We start from the raw sequence: 20,209 nt of genomic DNA on the forward strand, positions 1-20,209 counted from the left end.
AGAGCAAATAAGACCTAGTTTAACGTAAGCTAAATTATTATTATAGACATTCTTTAAAAGAGAAATAAATGAAGGGGAAATCTAATAAATTTAGAACTATAAATAAATAATCCCAGTTTAAATGCCTTTTCACTATCTAAATAATCCCAGTTTAAAGAGTCACATGCCTTTTCAATATCTAAATCCAACTCACCCTCATCACCCCTCCAAATAAATCACTTCTCTTCTCAACATTGAACACCCAAGGTTTATGCAACAAAGTAATAACACAAAAAATAACACAATTCAAGGAGTGTAAGAACATGTAACCAAATAATATAACAAAAAAATAAAAATGCCACCAAGTTGTAAATTTGTAAACCATTATAGTTAGATGGTAGCAGATGCTGTTGGTATTACATGCTAGTGATTTCACAAAGTATTAGGTGCTAGATTATTAATAGGTATGAGATTGGTGCATTTAAGATGAACAGCAGTGTTACAAAATGTACATTTGAATTTTTCTGTATGAACTGTTAGTGTAAAGTTACATACAGCTTTCCATTTTAGTTAAAGGTTAAAAGTCACATAAAAACTTTTAAAACCAAAAAAAAAGCTTTCACACTGGGTGATTCTTTTCCCAAATAGGTTTATTGTAAGCACTTTAATTTACTTTAAAGATGGGAATAAGGCAATTTTAATAACTGAGCAACCTATTTAAGTGTGAATTGCATAGTAGGGTTTGTCTGAGGAAGTTCATTTTCAATTTGTGAATGAAAGCACTTACGATAAACCCATTTGGGAAAAGGATCACCTAGTGTGACATTTTTTTTGTTTTTTGTTTACTGTCACAACTGCTTCCTTACTCCCTCAACCAAACATGTCCTTTCTACCACCTACCTCATACCCTCCCTCCTGTATGGTGCCCCCCTCCTTACTAATCTCCAATCCAGTCTAAAGACTAAACTAGGTTCCTGCTACAACAAAATCTCAAAGTTTGCCACTGATGCCAAATCCTCCACTCACCACTGTAATGCCCTTCACAAACTAAATTGGCTTGAGTTAGTCCATCGTCTCTCCTTCATCCAACTTTTTTATGCTCATAAACTCATCTTTAAACCCTTTCTCTGCCCTTCCCTTGACTCCTCCCTCCAATTGCATCAACCTGATGGACTATTCAGGTCAAACAACCAAAACCTGCTTGAAGTACACAAACCTGCTCAAACTCCAGGCAAATTCCTTTTGTCCTTCTCTCTATCCTGACTGGCATTCCCTTCTTCCACAAATTCATACCACCAGCAACCACTCCACCTTCAAAACCTTGCTCCATTTCCACCTCTCATCCATCTGGGAATGCTCCTGCTCCCACCCCTCCTGAATCTCCTCTACTTAGCCATATCCTACCTATCTCTCTTCTCTAATTTCTCATAACTCTGATCCCTCTCCTCTACTTCTCCACACCCTACCTATCTATTTTTTCATTTTTCACAACTCTGATCCCCACTGTCTAGTTTCCTACCTAATTTTCCACACACATCTATGCTCCTTACTTCTTCCTTCTGTACTTATATCTTCACTCTACCTATTAGTCATTAATTTCCCTCCTCTCTTGTTTCTCATTTCTTTTGTAATCTGACTTGAGAAGTTCACTTGTGTAGACTATGTAAATATATATATATATATATATATATATATATATATATATATATATCTTTGATTGACCTGTAAAAGCATTTTATACTATCATTTCTTTTGTTAGTACATCACTTATTTCACTGTATACTACAAATGTTATATACTTTGTAATATTTTGTCAGTGTATTTGTATAATTACTTTATCATTTGTTTAACCTTGTTGTAGCATTTCTCCCCAGGACTCCATTGAAAATGGGCTCCTTTGGCCCAGAGGACTATCCTGGTAAACTATAAAATAAATAAATAAAATAAAATAAATAAATCAATAACAAGGCTTCTTCATTTCCTTATTTAAGAAATCTATAAGAGTTAATATATGTTTAGTATTGTCATGAGTATGTCTATTATGTATAAAACCTGTTTGATCATGATTGATTATATCAGTTATTTTTTTTTATTCTAGCTGTAATGACAGATATGACAACCTTATAATCATTATTTAGAAGAAAGGTGTGTCTGTAAGAGATGTAAAATTGAGGAATAAAAGGAAGAAAAAATATAGATTTCTATTATTATACAACCCATTCCTGGAGCTTTATTGGTTTTTCATTTTTTTATTTTATCTATAATTTATTTATATGAAATGTGTGTTTAAAGTTTAGTTTTTAATTCTGCTCAAATTTTCTTAATATTAAGATATTCTAGATTTAAATTTTAAGAGTTAACATCTGGATTATCAACGTTATTATGAAAGGAATGATGGTATCTAAAAGCATCAATAATGCTTTTAATGTCAGAGAGGTTTTCTTTAGATCCTTCATATCCTATTTTTACAATATTATTATTTTGAATGGGTTTTAACTCTCATTGACAAATTCTGAATATGTTTAGGAGATAAAGAATAAGAGTTCATTTTTATTCTTTCCATTGCCAAGTTTGATTTATGAGATACAGTATCAAGATATCATTTGCTTAGTTCTTATATGTTTTTATATTAGAATTATTATTTTGGAAAATTTGGATTTAGAAGTTGAGATTGAATATTTTGCAGTTTTGAGTCCCAACCTTTAATTTTATTCTTTTACCAAATTACCATTTCTTAAAGATTTTTGCAGTGGGAGGAAGTATTAATATTCTTTTATTAGTGGCACTGGAGCTTTGCAGAGTAGAATTGAAGTCTCCCCTGTACTAAATCACCTTTATAAGTGTTAATAATGAGGTCTAGATGATTTTGGCAACATTTTTCCCCATACCAGGAAACCAACAGATGTTAACCAAATATCATATTTTATTATTAAAATAACAAGGGTAAATAGGCAAACTTGATCTTTATATTTGTAGATTATCTGGAAAATAACATTTGTTTTCTTACAAACTGCTATAACTCATTTTCTCATAGTTTTATAATAAGAATGAGCAGTAGTTATAAAGTTACCAGGATTCCAGATATCCTTTTCAGATGTTTAAAAGTGAGTTTCTTGTAGGAATACCACTTGTGCTTTGTTATTATTTAGATATCTTAACAAGTTTAATCTTTTCCTTGGTCACTGAAGCCATTAACGTTTAAGGATAATAATGTTAACTCCATAAATATATATAAATATTATATATATATATATATATATATATATATATATATATATATATATAATTATTACTAACTCTCAATACCTCTCCCCACCATAAAATATGGTGGTAAAGCATAAATAATAAGTTATTATAAATAAGATAAAACTAATAACTAGGACTCTAAGAATAATAATTCAGGCCTAATAAGAAAAAGAGTGATAAAATAATAAATGTAATATTATTACAATATAAATAAAAAACTTTAACATCAAGCATGGAATTATCAAAATGCCTTGCCCAATAGATAAACAAAAGATCCATCAGACTAATGAACATAAGTAACAAACTAAGTCAGATTGACCTCTAAAGATTAAAAAAAATAAGTAATGGAGACTATATTAAGTAGCTGAGGTAATTATAAGATAACAGTACTTTACCAAACAGAATATAAATAATCCGTGGTGGTGCAGTGGTAGCATTGTTGCCTCACAGCAAGAGGTTCTCCCGTTCGATTCTCAGCTGGAGTGTGGGGAGTGCCTTCTGTGTGAAGTCTGCATGTCCTCCCCGTGGTTGGGTGGGCATTTGAAAGACATGCATAAATGGGTGTGCCTTCGTTGAAGGTTGAATGTCGAGCTGGCACCTCAGCATTCATGAAAATCTACTGCCAATCATTAGCGGACCGGAGTTCCGCTGTGGCGACCCCTAACCGGGAAAAGCCGAAAGACAAACAACCAAACAGAATATAAACTGACAATAATGCATAAATAAAACTATAAAATTATTAATATGGGAAACTAATACCATTTTGACAAATAAAGTACTGCATTCCTAAAAGACACCACTTAAAGATATTCTTCAGGAGCAATTATCAGACAATATTACTTAAGTAGATCTTGATTGCTACTTATAATTAACAATTAACACAATAGAAATGAATTACATTACTAGTATGATTTAACATATGTGAATTGAAACTTATATTTCTCATCTTCTTTCTTTTATAACATTTCTCCCTTTCTTTTCCCCTTTCTTTTCTTCCTTATTTTGTTAATGATGATCTATGCTAGTTGTGAATATACTATAAAATCTAAAATATGAATGATATCAATTGTATTGTACATCTTTAAATATCGCAAAAAAAAATAAATGCTGAAAGGATCTATTCAATGTTAAAAAGTCAATATTATATATATATATATATATATATATATATATATATATATATATATATATATATATAAAACTTACAAATGAACTGCTTGAGAATCAGTTTATATATATATATATATATATATATATATATATATATAGTGACCTTTGTCATACCTCTCAACCATTCAACACAAAAGTCTGGACAAAGTACCACAGAATGGGGGAGCAAAGACCCAAAGACAGGGACTGACCTCAAACACTGCATGAATAAACCCAGACAAATTTCTCAACAACAGAACTCATCTCAGCATGCACTCTTCCAAAGGATATGAAGCCCAAAAAAACTCAATTATATGCCATCAGCCAGTGAACCTAATTCTAGATCATCCCAAGGATTTGCCAAAAAAAAAAATCACAAATCTCATGAGAAATAGACCAAAGTATAAGGCAAAACCCCAATCATTCTGGAAAATCAGCACAGCCATGAGGCATGATCCCCATCACTCACTCCATCTTGACTACCTATTACTGTGATGTGTGCTGAAGGAAAAAAAAAAATTGTGGAACTGTGTCTGTAATGTAACATACAGGAATAAACAGGGTATCAAATTCTGTTTTATCTAATAATTCATTTAATAGTCTATTCAATATTGAAGCAGCTTAATTATTATTCATTTTCAGTATATCAATTCTGAATATAATAAATTGGATAGAATGCATGTATGTGGCTTCCGTAATGATAAAATGAGAATGGGAGCCACCAAACAGAAAATGTAGCATGACAAAATTTAATTATAAAATTTGTATATTAACCTCTCCACTTTTTCAAGGAAGTAGTCAGAATGCTTAATATAACAAATTATATAAGTGCTCATTTAAAGGAGGAAAGGAAGTAATCCTCGTGCACTTGATACTGGAAGAATATTATAACGGAAGCTTAAATAGCTTCCTGTTGAGGGCTTCACAAGTAAGGAAGTGTTGTACAAACAACAACAGTGAACCAAGTATTCAAATTTCAGGACTAGCTTACATAGTGTCTCGAGTTAAGCATAAATACTTCTAATTGAAGCCTCTTTTAAGTGTAATGGTTGAAACAAAACAAGCACTTTTTAAGCTTAAAGGTGGAAATCCAATGATAAGAGAAAAAAAATAATAATATAACAAATGCACACATCTAGCATACATCACTACTACCACTACTAAATAGAGCAAATCACCATGTAGTCACACAAAAACATTCAAAACAAACAAAACTTTCTGCTTTATAAAATTCAGATAAAATCTTGACAAGATGAAATAAAGCAATAAAATGCAATGAGTCCAAGTACCTGCTTAATGAATTAACTATTTAACAATCCTTTAAGCGAACGAACTGTAAACAATTATTTAAACTATAAGTTAAGAAATAAGTTACCTGTGTGAATTGAGTATGTGGCCAAGGTAGAGATGTATTTGTTGCATATAAAAAGTGGAATAAACTAGTGAAACATTTCTTGAAGCCAGTAAATTGAAGAAAGATATTTATATGTTTGGCTTTTACCAAGTTAGTTTTTTAGTGGTTATTATTGTAATCTCAAATAACAGTTGTTAATACAATAAAGAAAATTGTTTAAGTAAAAGTCATTTAGAAGATGATGCTTTAACAGCTTTACTAGTATTCGTAAGAGAAGATTCTGTCTTTTAGATAAAACCACACAGCCAGAAATTAATTCCTTTCTTTAATAAAAGTACCAAAATTCTAGCGCCTTGGCAATCAGTCTTCCAGGAGATAACATCAATAAGAAAGAGCACACCTTATATAAGAACATCAATCAAAATAAAACAATTAAACAATAAAACTTAATTGACTCATTACAATAAATATTTCCAGTTGCATTCCTGATTCAATCCACCAGGTGTCAGTGTCATATTTTAAAATAAAAACAGTTTCTTTAAACAGTGACTTACTTTTCAAATTATTTTTCAAACAAGTCACGTTTGTTCCTTTAATTTGTTCAAGATTGCAACCTTTTAACTCTGAATAGACCCTTCTGTCTTTTGCTTCTTTTTTTTTTTAATCAGTCTAGAAGTTTTTTTTTCTGAAGCTCTTTTGAAGGAAGATGACCACTCCATGTCTTCTGGAATAAGAATAATGTTATTTTTGATGAATGAAGAAGCCTTCTCTAGGTTACTGAAGGTTCTTATTTCATTTGACAATTGGATTTTAAATTTAGCTGGATAGATTAGTTGAGCTTTAATATTATTTTGTTTGAGAGACTTAACCAGAGGACAGCTTCTTTTCCTCATGTCCATTACTTTAGTTGAGGATCCACTGTCAAATCTGATTAAGTTTTGTTTATCTTTCTAAGGGGCTTTTCTCCAGGCAGTTTTAGGTGCTAGTTCTTTATCAAAATATGATAAGAATTTTACTGCAATGGCTCTTGGTAGAGAAGAAGAAGATGACGAAGCAGGTTTGCCTATAGCTGTATGGGCTCTTTTGATACCATAAGAAAACCCCTACTTTGGATTTAATATTTCAAGAAGCCACTTGTTTAGAAAATAAATTAAATCACCACCTTCGTTTTTTTCTGGAAGTCCAAAAAGTCTGGTGTTTCATTTTCTTTCTCTTGTTTTCAAGATCATCAATTTTATTAAGGATCCATGTATTCTGTTTAAGAAGAAAATCATTTTGGGATTCTTCTTCGTTTAGTCTTCCATCCCTGTCATTCAAGGCAGGTTTCCATTTTAGAAATTTTACTTTGCTGTTGTAGGAGCAGTTCTTTGAAGATGTCTCTTTGTTTAAGACATTTCTCTCTAAAATGTTCTAGATTCTCTTGGAAACCATCGATTTTTAGAGATAATTCCTGAAGAGTGGATATCACTAGTTGTAAATCTTTTCTCAAGGATATGTCAGAATGAGAATGCTTAGAGCTGTTCATCTTCATGTGATGAAATAGTCTCCAGATAAAATTGCCAGGACAATTTTTGTATATTTCCGCAAAAATCAGAAGTAATGAAGTCAAGAGGGTTACTAATAAATTATAAATTCTTTCTTTTGGAAAAAGAATAATTATTATCCTGTATTTAACTATAGTTCTGCAGAGTTCCAAAATTAGCTGCCTTCACTTGGCCATTTTGGCTCCACCCCCAGAAATGTTTCATTTTTGGTGTCAGTAAAGTGCTACCACATATATGGATCACTACTTAAGGGCTCATCAGAGGAAATGTTTCATTTTAGAGTCAATGAAGTGCTTACCTGGTCAAACTACTGAATAGATTGCAAAGGGAAATTCTTCATTTTGGTCCTTTTGCATACTTGGTCACACTACTGAAGGGATCAGTGGGGGAAATGTTGGTGCTTGTGTATACTTGGATAGAAGACTAAAGAGATTGGCAGGAGAAAATGTTTTATTCTGGTGCTTGTGCATACTTGGACATACCACTGAAGGAATTGTTGAGGGAATATGCAATTTTTGTGATTGTGCATTACTGGGGCATAGTACTGAAGGGATCAGTAGAGGAAATGTTTCATTTTGGTGCTTGTCCATACTTGGACATACTATTGAAGGTATCTGTATGGGAAATGTTTCATTTTGGTGCTTGTGCATAATTAGACATACCACTGAAGGGATTGCTTGGAGAACGGTTTCATTTTGGTGCTTGTCCATACTTGGACATACTATTGAAGGTATCTGTATGGGAAATGTTTCATTTTGGTGCTTGTGCATAATTAGACATACCACTGAAGGGATTGCTTGGAGAAATGTTTCATTTTGGTGCTTGTCCATACTTGGACATACTATTGAAGGTATCTGTATGGGAAATGTTTCATTTTGGTGCTTGTGCATAATTAGACATACCACTGAAGGGATTGCTTGGAGAAATGTTTCATTTTGGTGCTTGTCCATACTTGGACATACTATTGAAGGTATCTGTATGGGAAATGTTTCATTTTGGTGCTTGTGCATAATTAGACATACCACTGAAGGGATTGCTTGGAGAACGGTTTCATTTTGGTGCTTATGCATACACGGGCATACTACTGAAGGGAATAGTTGGAGAAATGTTTCATTCTGGTGCTTGTGCATACTTGGACATACTACTGAAGGGATAAAAGTATTTCTCTTTTACCACAAATTGACTTCAGCTCCACTTATGTTCCACAGCTAGGGCGTATGATAATGTTCCCTTCCATGGACTTTTAGCAGTAAGCAAGGTTCTATGGGCCAGCACAGTGAAAAAAAATGAAGCTTCAGAGAGATGCTGTGCGATGTCAGAGTTACCTGCCAGACCTGCTTAATTTTACCTAAACAATGATAACATACGTGCTTTCCTTCAAAGAAAACATTTACATTATATTTATTTAGGTCACATCTTTGGGAAATAAAAATACTTAAATGAGCAAGACTCCTTTCCTTTTATTATAGGGAATACTCAGTGTAACATCATCCCCGACCTATGCCACTGTTTAGTATTAAAGTACTTTACAAGCTTAGTATATTTAACTAGAACTATGTACTCTGCAATGAACTGGTATACTGGTGCTATATTCTTACTGCAATCATGTAAGAAAAGTGAATACCTATTTTCAATACTGCAAGAACAACTAGTATTATAGTTTATTGATAAACACTTCATTAATAAGTTACACTTCTGCTGGTTTACGTTTACTGTACTAATAATTACGTTTTTTGTATTTTTAGTATAACATATTTGAGTTAAATGTTCCATAATTTATTGTACCAGCTTTATTTTATTCTTGCAGTAAATTAAATATAATTTTAAAACATGTGGTACAAAAGTGATGCAGTCTTTAAAGAAGTTAATTAAGGAAGCAGAAAAGAAGGAGCGAACTTTTTCTAACCTCATTTTTGAAAGTGAAAGTATTTTTTCTTCGAAAGCCAGTGGCGAACAGGAAAGCCTTAAGTAGATAGATCATTTTCTTTGTTTAACCTGGAGGCTAAAATATATGATAAAATCTTGACAACCACATTTGGAGCATTCCCATATATAATGTCAGTGAAAAAAAACACAGGATTTTGTTAAGGGAAAGGCTGAGAGAGCTGATCTGGTTCACTTATTGTTGAATATTTATTGTAGACTTTAGCAAAGTACCATTAGCAGTGTTATGTTTGGACTTCCACAGAACTTTAAACTTAGTCCAGTCAGACTTTATTTGCTTTATCTTGGAAAAGTTTAACATTTTTAGAGTCTTCACAGAAAATTATTATAGTAATGCTATGGATTGCATTTTTATTATTTGTATTTTGTCTAACCCAATGTAGACAACCAGGGGTACAAAGCAAGGTTGCCCACTTTCTGCAGTTTTATTTACCCTTATTGTAGAAATATGAGATGTATATTATAGCAATAACCCATGCCTGGGTGTGAATAATGCTGGATTTACCCATGGTTGGTGTGGTTTGGTCACGAGGGCGTAGCCTGAGTGGCCAAACAAAGACAACCGTGGGTAAATCCAGCATTACCCACACCCAGAAGTGGGATATTGCTATTATACAATGACATCATTTAAGAAAAAAAATAATAACTTTTCTTAAATAATGGCATTGTATAATGCCTCCTTGCTGCCCTTCCGCAGCTGTCTGGTATTCTGCGGCAGTTCTGATGTACTGTGCATGCGTATGCCTACACAGTACATCAGAGCTGTGGGCAAAAGCAATGGAGAAAGCAAGATTTCCGTTGCTTTTTACAAACTGTTTCGCTATGTTAAATGGGTTTAACATAGCGAGACAGCTTTAAAGAAAGCAATGGAGGATCTCCATTGCTTTTTTTAAAGCTGTCTCGCTATGTTAAACCCATTTAACATAGCGAGACAGTTTTGAAAAAAGCAAGGGAGAAAGAAAAATCTCTGTTGCGTTTTACACACTGTCTCGCTATGTTAAAGGAGTTTAACATAGCGAGACAGCTTTAAAAAAAGCAACGGAGATTTTATGTTTTTTTTTTAAAGCTGTCTCGCTATGTTAAACTCGTTTAACATAGCGAGACAGTATGAAGCAACGAAGATCTTGCATTCTCTGTTGCTGTAAAAAAAGAGTTATAGTAATGGAAAAAGTCTGGGCGACCAGACCTTTTTCCATTACTATAACTCTGATTTAAAACATGCACGCTGACCAATCGCATGCACGTTTTTGAATATTAAAGGGGCAGTCATTGTATAATTAGAAATATAATATAATGATTTAGGAATTCAAACATTAATGATAATGTTATAAATATCTAACCCAGATATATCTATTATAAGAACATTAGTAGTAACAAAGGATTTCTTGAGAATATTGGTACTTTGGTTAACTTATTAACACCTCTATGTTATGAAATGTCTCCCCTCAAGCATCCCATACACATCCTTATATTCCAGAACATTTTCTGAAAATCAAGTTAAAAAGCATAAGAAAAACAAATATAAATGTTTTATGAACAATAATTCTACTAAAATAGTACATACAGCACTATTATCAGTAAATAGACTTTAAAATGAAAGTAATTGGTGCATTCACAAGTCTTTACATGATTACTGTATTATAATGCAATGACCAAAAATCAGACAGGCATAGCAACAAACTCTCCAAATTCAAACGCCACACAGTTGGACACCAAAGCATGTTATAATACACACAAACCTAGAAAGATATTTTTCTAAAGTTTCACAGATAAATTGTGATCTGGGAAACTCTACAGTCTAGACACGTATTGTGAGAATTCTCTTGATAGGCATAAATAAGCTTTCACATGAAGCAAAAAATTCCTCTCTTATGCTTATGTTGTATAATTAGCAATCTAAATAATGCTGAATCTCTTTCATGATGTACACCTTATAGTGCAGATATCAATGACAGCTTTGTTCAACATTATCTAAGTTTTCACTTAATGCCATGCAATGGATTTACTTCAGTAGATCAAAATACCATAACACTGACACTTAGAAACCCGAGACGAAAAGACCACAAATGAGCATCAGTGAACGTTGACAATGCCAAAAATTAAAAAAAATTGAAACACCTAATGCGCATGTCCGATACCACTTAGAGATCGAGCTTAAGTCAGAAAAACAACCTCTACAGTTAAACACATCACTTAAAAAATATACATTTTTCAATGTTTTTGCAGTGGTCAAGTCCCCCTGCAACCCCTGCAAATTATATATACCAACTCCAAGATTGCACTACAGTGGGGAAAAGGGTAGATTTCCCGATTTTCACTCTACCGTGATCTCCATTCACAATCATTAGCAATGGAAAAATTTCCCCTTACATGATATGTTTAAATGAAGAAGCTGTTCTTCTAACTGCAGCACAATCTCCATTGATAACCCCCTAGTGCTTCCAGACATGTGCATTAGGTATTTCGATTTTTAAAAGTTTTGGCATTGTTAACTTTCACTGATGTTCATTTGCTGTCTTTTTGTTTTTGGTTTCTAAAATTCAGTGTTATGATATTTCGATCTACTGAAGTACATCCCATGCAACAGTTTGTAAGTTGGTTGTTTTTTGTCATACAAACTACATATGGAAATGTTGCAGATCTTTATAATTGGTAGCAAGCAACGAGCGATATCTCCAGTATAGTGTACTATAAGTGGACATTGATAATGTATATTTCTGTGTCACACCATGGCATTTCACACCATGAACTTTGACATAAATAAGATGTATTTAGGTCTCTCAGTTATGAAAATATGAATGTAAATATGAAAGTATAAATATTATTGATTGGAGGACATCATATATTGTGAATCAAAGCACCGTGTTATCTGCACCATGCTCTTTCTAATGGTGCTTTTTATTAATTTGGTAAGTCATTCAGTTAAGGAACCTGGACCCAAAAATTGTCTGGATGCTATAAAGAGTTATGAATGTTAATGAGAAGTATACAAAACGGTGATAAAGGCATGAATGAGTTAAGTTTTCATAAGACAGGAATATTCCCTCTAAACAGCATTTATATGACAAAGTTAAGGAAGTGCAAAATTCTCCCAGTACATGTTTTAGAGAGTCATAGATATCCAGTGATTGTGGCAGGTGTTGAAGAAAAAAGGGTCAATACCCACATTTCAAATTGTCACTCATACATTTGAAAATATTGTTTCTTGTATGGAAGAAAATTAATTTCCCTTTTATAAGTAAGACACAACTTATTAAGACCATCACTTTACCAAAAATATCTTTCATTAGACATTTTCACAAGTGGCATTCTATATATGTATAGAAAGATTAAATCTGCAAAACAGATTTTCTGTGGGTATATGCCTAGATCAAAAGCAGATTTTGAACTTAATGGTTTTATGCATTATGCCGTAGTGGCAATGGTTTAATAGTACTTAAAACATGGAAGAAATTCTAGTCTATTATGGATGAAGATAGTGTAACAGGAGTTTTGTTAGGTAAAGAGGTTCAAGATCGCGTAGATTGGTAACATGGGATGAAACCCATTTGGGCTGCAAAATGTTTTGAAAGGAAATGGAATAAGGTTTTTAAGATAAATACTTTCCTTTGGTCTGGGACAATGATATGGGGATTGGACATTTTCAACATGGATAATGAACAGGTACTTTGGTAAGTTTGGATGGGGGCAAGGCTATGGAGTATAAAATACATTATTGATTCTATTCAAGGGAGTTGGAAGGAATTGTTATCAAGGGGAAAAATTATGGTAAAATGAAGTTGTGGCAATAGTTACAGACTACAGCTTGGAAGATTCAGCACCAAAGGTGCAGGGTGCAGCCTTATCTGGTTTTAGGGAGGCTAATGCCAGGTCCATTTATGTAGGTTACTCTGCAATTGAGGAGTCAAGTTTGGGTGTCACACCTCCTCCATTGTGCACATTCCTCCTTATGTCCTTCCAGTATGAGTTTGGTGACCTGTTCATCGTGGCCATCAAGTCCATGGCATCTGTTTTTAACTTTGAATATGGAAGCTTCCCCAGAGGGAATGATGCAGATCATATTTAGACACATTACATTCCTTTCTTGATGGTGAATTGGAGTTTTTTTCTCCATCGTGAAACTTGGTAGATTCCATTTTCTGTGGCATTTTATGAATTATGTGGGGAGTGACAGTTGTTTTCTTAAGGATTCTGCTTCTCTAGAAACTAGAGTTGCAGAAAGTATGTAATTGTCATTGACTATTCTCCATAGGTAACTCAGCCTGTCTATATTTTTAAAGTGACATTGTAGGTAGTTGGAATCTACTGAGATACAGTGGCAACACATCCCTGAAGGAGAGCCTATTTTCAGTTCCTTTCAGTGCAGTTCCTCTGTTTCCTTCTTTCTTCTCTCTTTTGTTTCACTGACAATGACTTACTGTCTCCCCATTTGTAATGGTACTATAATGCTGCTATGTTTGCTCATGGTTTAATTAGAGCTTTGCGTAGAAAGATTGTTCCCCAGTATATGGAAGAATAGTGTGTTGCATTTGTCTTTAAGGAGTGAAAAGCCAGTAAGCTACCCAGCTACTAGGCACCACAGGCTACTTTCACTGTGATATGACATGTAGTACCATTGTGATGAACTACAGCACTGGAATTACCATCATTCTGTCCTGATATGGAAATCACTGGGTTCAATACCTATTGTACATTTCTTGTAGGGATCTCAGCATTAGGAGTTGTAGCTGTCATAGGTTTCAGGAGCCTATGCATCTGGAAAAAAAGGTCTGTTGGATATTACCCTCAGAGTCAAAAATGGACCTATTTTCAGTACTGTTGAGTGGTGTATAGGAAGGTAGTCTTGACAAGCTGTTCTATGCCTTCTCATCCTATGAATGAGACTTTGGTGTGGGACAGTGACCCATCTGGTTAGTCTTATACCCTTCCCTGCTTCACAGGATTGGGGTATGCTCACCAGTGTTACACCCATGGATGAAGGTGGCTTTCCCAGATATTAGGCTTGAACTCTGATCTTCCTCTGAGAGTCTACTGTTATGTCTCACAGGAGGGATTGTTTTGGCATTTGGGAGTGAAACCACTTAAAAGAGTGTTTACTTGGAATTGTTGTTCACTACAGTGCTGGTTGAGAGCATCTAACTCCCCCTGCTAGTAATTACAGTATTTAGAGGCCATAGTAGTTCTTTTAGCCACCTCTATATGAAAAAGGTAGAACAAAATGCACAGCAGACACATGTGGGGCAACTTTGGAAGTCAGGATTATTAGGTCTCTTGCACCCAGTCATAACTTATTCTCAGGAAAACCCTGGGTCTGTAATAAAGCTACTTAAATAGATATTCTTGCCTTCATCAATCAAGATGGCCTTGATGATCATTGTTGGAAGGACCTGTATGATGATGAAGGACATGTGGGACATAAGTATATGTATATGTAAGGGCACTTCAACTTAGGTATAATGGAGAGCAGTGTTACTTCGTTTTTACCTCCTTCATGCCACCACAACTCTTTTTTTATTTTTGGAAAAGGAATGGGGAGTCTTGCTCAACCACTTCACATGAGAACCAGTGAGTGGCTAATGGGGAAGTCTATGAGCACCATTTAAAGAGGAGCCATGTTGTTTAAGGCATCTTGGTCTAAAGGGCCAGTGAGGTGTCTACTCCATGATGATGATACATGTCTAGCATCCATTCTTTGTCACACTAGGTTGTGGGTTACGCCAAGAATGAGACTTCCAGTTTCTCCCTGGCATCTTACATATGGAGAGTTTTAAAGAATGAAATGGTGCTTTGATGTTGGCAAAGTCCTATGCCTTTTTCCCATGCTTAGGAAATATAGGCATTTTTTTATGTATCAACAACCAGACCCCTCCAAAACAGTGACTCATAACACTTCTTTGGTATGGTCTGCAGTAGGTGTAAGATGCAGCTTTCTCTAATGGAGCAGGTCTGTTTAGGATTCTGTCACTACTTTTGCTCTCTCTGCAACTTTGAATATGTCTGATGCTGTGAGTTCAGCCACACCCTGGATATTTAAAGTGCAGTGAGTGACTTTGATTGGTAACACTGACATTCTCCTCTCAGAATGAAAGATTTAATGTCAAGCAGCCATTGAAAGGCATGTCATCCTGCTGAGACTGTCCACTACTTTGTGGTTAGTTTTCTCCACAACAGGGTCAACAATGTTCCCCTTCTACTTCACTGCTGCTTGCTGGATAGGCCACAACCAATACATTTCCTAAGGTGAGGGATGTTTAACCCTGAATGATGTCTCATCTTTGCCAGTCATGTACAGGAGATAGTCTATTCTATCTGATCCTGTTACTGATGGCATAGGATTAATCCATTAGTTTTTGAGTGATTGAGAGCTTCGTCCTGACTTTTCACTTAGTGAAGCTCTTATGGTTGGTCAAGGACTTACAAATCCAAATCCCTTGGCAGATCTCTTCTTGGCTATATGTTAGTGATTTTTATGCTTGCCTAGTTGCTTGAAGTAGGTCAACTGGCAGACACATTGATATCACCAATGATGACTTGCAGAAAAGTGCAAATGGGGCATTAAGCTCTATGAACCTTACATGACATCCACTTCTTTTCTATATCCTTGTTGTGAGATAGGCATGATTGGATGGTCTCTAACACAATAGTCTGTCTCTACCTCTACCTCTTACCTTTGTCCACTTCATTCTTAGTGATTGCTGGAAATTCAAATGGGGCAGCTGGAGTCTTGGTTTATTTTAGATGGTTGTATGGCTGAGAGTCTGTACATTTCCAGAAGTTTAACCATGCTTGTCTTTAGATGCATACTTGAGATTTTGTTAAGTTATTTTAGCTGCCAGCTGTAATGCTGGTTGTTTGTAACCCTGAAGAAGGTTTGTCCACATCTCTGTTTTAAGCATCAACATAAGACTTTCCAATTTACATTCCTTCAGGGATTATTGAATGTAGATGGTGAATGTGTGAGAGTTTTCATTCAAGGGTTCTTCTAGCATATATTATAACTTCAAATCAGACAGTTTGTTTTTTCATCCCCCTGGCCTTTGTAGGACATCGGCTCCAGAGCAGGAAGACGGACTGCTCTACAAAGATATGCGGGCCCCAAAGTACAGTGCATGTGAAAAAATTCATTTTGGGGCAGGTTGTAGGCTTTAGATCTGCTGATAGATAGCAGCTGTTCTACCTACGTTCAGCTTCAGCCTGGTGGTCAGAAGAACATTAACGCATGCTTTAACTCTGGGTTAAAACTACACTGGATGTAGTGTGAACAGGCCCTGCAGAACTGTCTATCTAGACTTTCCTGTTTGTTGTATATATATCAGGACATTTTTGAAGAGAATGCTTTTGTGAGGCCCAAAGGTTGTCCACTGTTATAGGCAAGATCCATGGTCTTCTGACAGCTTACTAGGCTGTTTAGTTGAGTGGAGATCTGTCTTCTGTGTATATCTTCCTGGATGAGTGATAGCAGTAATGGAGACGGAGTAGTTATTACAGTGTGGTTTGGTTTGGAGGTTTGGAAGGAGGGAGTCAATTGGGAGAAGTTACAGAGGTTGTGGGGGTAGTTTTATTATGGGGTTTGGCAGAAGGAGGCAGGAAGTCACATGAAGAGACCTTAGGAGTAGCCCAAATCTGTAGGTGACTGGTAGCTAATTGGCTTGAGAAAGAGTTGTGCAGTGGTGTTCCAGAGAGGGGAGATGGAAATGAATGAGTAGACTTTGCCACAAATGGACTGCAAAGTAGGTGTGTTTTTAGATGCTTTGACAATGACTTTGAGCCCATATTTGAGTTGTGCTAGGAGAACCGATTTGCAAAGTTTTCTGATTGGTCGAAAAATCTGCATGTTATATACATTCACTCTGTTTACATCTGTATTTACATTTCACTTGAAGAGAAATAGAGATATTTTCCATGACCAGAATAAAACAGGGTTGATCCATTTCCTGGTGTTTTTACTATGGTTGAAGTTAAGTGACTGTTACAGCCATAAACTTAGTTATTTAAAAGATGTGATTGTTTTTATTGGTGTAACATTGGGATCTGCAATGTTGTGATTTTTATGATTTTTTCAGCTTTTATAAGATTCCATACATCATAATTTTTGTTTTGTAGAGATTTAACAGTAGCATATGTTTGTTTAGTCAAGAATTACGGGAGTGGAGGTCAGACTGAAGCTGGCCCTGTAAAGTTGAATGTGAGAGATTGGATTGAAGGATAACTACATCATCAGCATAAAGAGTGGTAGGAAGGTTAGCGAGGTCATGGATAGTTTGTTAATAAAGACTGAAACAACATTTGGGTGAGTTTGAAGCCCTGGGGCACTCCCATGCAAAGGTGTGCTGGAGGAAATAGGGATCAGCCAGTTCTGACTTTGAACTATCTATAAATTAAGAAATCTTGGAACCCAATTGCTGTGTTGGAGTGAAGGAAGAGGAGGTGTTTGATAAGATCAAAAGCTTTGGTAAGGGCAAAGAAGAGTGGTCCCAAAAGTTTATCTTTATTCACGTTGAGAAGGATCATCTCGGTAAGTAATAATAGTGTTCTTATTATACTCTCGCTAACCAAATGTCCATGACATTTGTTAGACTGAGGTTTTTTACTGAATTCTTAGTGAGTTCACTGTAGTACATTAACGCAGAATAATAGGCCTGAAAGTATATAGTCAGACTTATGTTTTCATGTATGCATTCAGTTTCAGGGAAAGACAGTTCAGCGGAAAGGAAAAGATAATTTTGCTGGCTAAGCATAAGATGTGCAGAAATAGTTCTCAGGGAGAGTTACAAAATGTTTCTTTCTCAAGGGAAAGATATGTGTGCTTGCAATGAAATGCTAGATAAAACATAGACTGGGAGGCACATGTAAGACAAGGCTTGGAAGCCAAGGCTAAAGAGGCATGTAAAACATTGCAGGGTTTTGGTATTATTAGGAAATACTTCAGATGGAGTCAGTCAAGTTAGCTTTTGGATTAATATGCAAAAGGTCTTTATAGTATAGACACTGAAGCTTGTGTACAGAAGTCATGTCAAATATCCATACTATTCTGGAGGAAAATACTGTTTCAGTTGACATTATTCAGGAGAATCAGAATATACATGCTGAAACTTTGGATATTTATCAGCACTGCTATAATTATCCAGCATTCCAGAATTACTATATACTGTTATTGTTTATCAGTACTGTTATTAGAGACAGTATTTGGATATTGTTAACATGTAATGAAGCATTCTTTTCCAAACTACAGCATGTGCAGAATTTATTCTGAAAATACAAAAAGACGTGGCCCATAGAGGAGAAACTGGCACAAGTTTTGGTAATTAACAGACATTCATTTCAGGCTCATTCCTCTTAATTCTAGTACACTACAGTCTTATCAATTCTTTCAATGTTTAAGAGTGACAAGATGGTACCTCTATAAGTAGACACTTGGCTGCAGTTTTTCAATATTTTCCCTAGCTAGGGTATACGTGGGAGGCATTCTCTCACTGATGCTCTTTGCAAAAAGGTTTTGACAAGTATTTTGAGTTATGAAGAGGTAATAAATGTGGAGATGAGGTGTGGTTCCAGAATTTCATGAGCTAGAGGAGTAGGTTGTCTGCACCAGGGAGTGTATCCAGGGGTATGTTTTTTTAGTATGGGATTTATGTGTTTTGGGGTGATTTTCTTAAACTAGAAAAGGTAAATAAAAAGTGGAAGGCTTGGTGAGTTGTGGGGTGATGGAGATATAGGGGTAGTACTAGAGAGGTGACTGAATTCAGTTTTGAGAGATCTGAATGGTGATAGGGGAGGAGGTAGTATCTGTAGATGTCCAGCCTATGAGAAGATTTACTTTCTTCCACAAGATTTTGGCATTGTCTAGCAGAGCCTGTCATTTGTGTTCAAAATAGTTAGTTTTGTGCCTGTGTATGTTTGTTTAACTAGGTTATACAGAGAAGTAAATGCAGTGTGATTTCTGGTAGGGGTGGTTGCTTCCTTAAGGACTTAACTTTCCCCCAAGTTTGAGGAGAACCTTCAATTCATTGCATAGCCATGAATTTTTGTTGTTTTTGTAAATGTGCTTTGTGAGAAGGAAGAAAGTGTATTGAAGTTGAAGGAGGACATAGTAAGAGCCATGGCAGCTGAGTTCAGGTTCGATAAGTTGGCAATGAGGGCCAGATGATAACTGCTAGGTGGATTCTGAGATTTTCAGCATTGGTGGTAGATCACATTCTGATGGTTACTAGTTGGTGGACAGTCCTGGTGATTTGTAGATAATTTGGAAGGTTATTGTAGACTGATTACTCAACAATAGTGGAGGAACAAATATTTTGGAGAGAATAGTCATGTTGTTAGTGACTAGGAGATCCAGGAAGGAGTAGTTGTTGGTAACGAGATTTTGTCAGGTACTGTCACTAACTAACTGTAAAATGTTGATACTGGCCAGGAATTTGGTAATGTCATTCCTCAGAGGACCTAGGTAGTTTAGGTTAATATCACCTATAATAATATTTTTGTATGCATGGGAAGCTGAAATGACTGATTTAAATATGTTATGAGAGGCTGGAGGAAGAAGACAAGCAACGACTTTTAGGTGGTGACTACTTTTCTAGGAAAGATGGTTAAGAAGGACCCAACTGGCATCTTTGTGTAAGGAAGCATTTGCTTGAGTAATGATAGTTGAGTTAAGGTGCTTGGGAAAAAAATGAAAATAGCAACACCACCAGTATGAACCAATCCAGGAATGAAGTTCCACAAAAACACCACCACATTGATAAAACACAGGTTTATTTAGTGCTTTCATCAGCTTATATCCATTGACTTCATCAGAATAATATAAATATATTTTTTTCTATTGATACTTATGGAACATATCCGGTGTGGACTAAAAGGCCATTTAGTCCACACCAGATATGTCCAGTAAGTATTGATAGAAAAAAAAATACACACTAAATAAACCTGTGTTTTATCAATGTGGTGGTGTTTTTGTGGAACTTCATTCTTGGATTGGTTCATATTGGTGGTGAAT

Source organism: Protopterus annectens, chromosome 11.part0, assembly GCF_019279795.1.
Source record: "Protopterus annectens isolate FY-2018-M chromosome 11.part0, PAN1.0, whole genome shotgun sequence".
Taxonomy (NCBI): Eukaryota; Metazoa; Chordata; order Ceratodontiformes; family Protopteridae; genus Protopterus; species Protopterus annectens.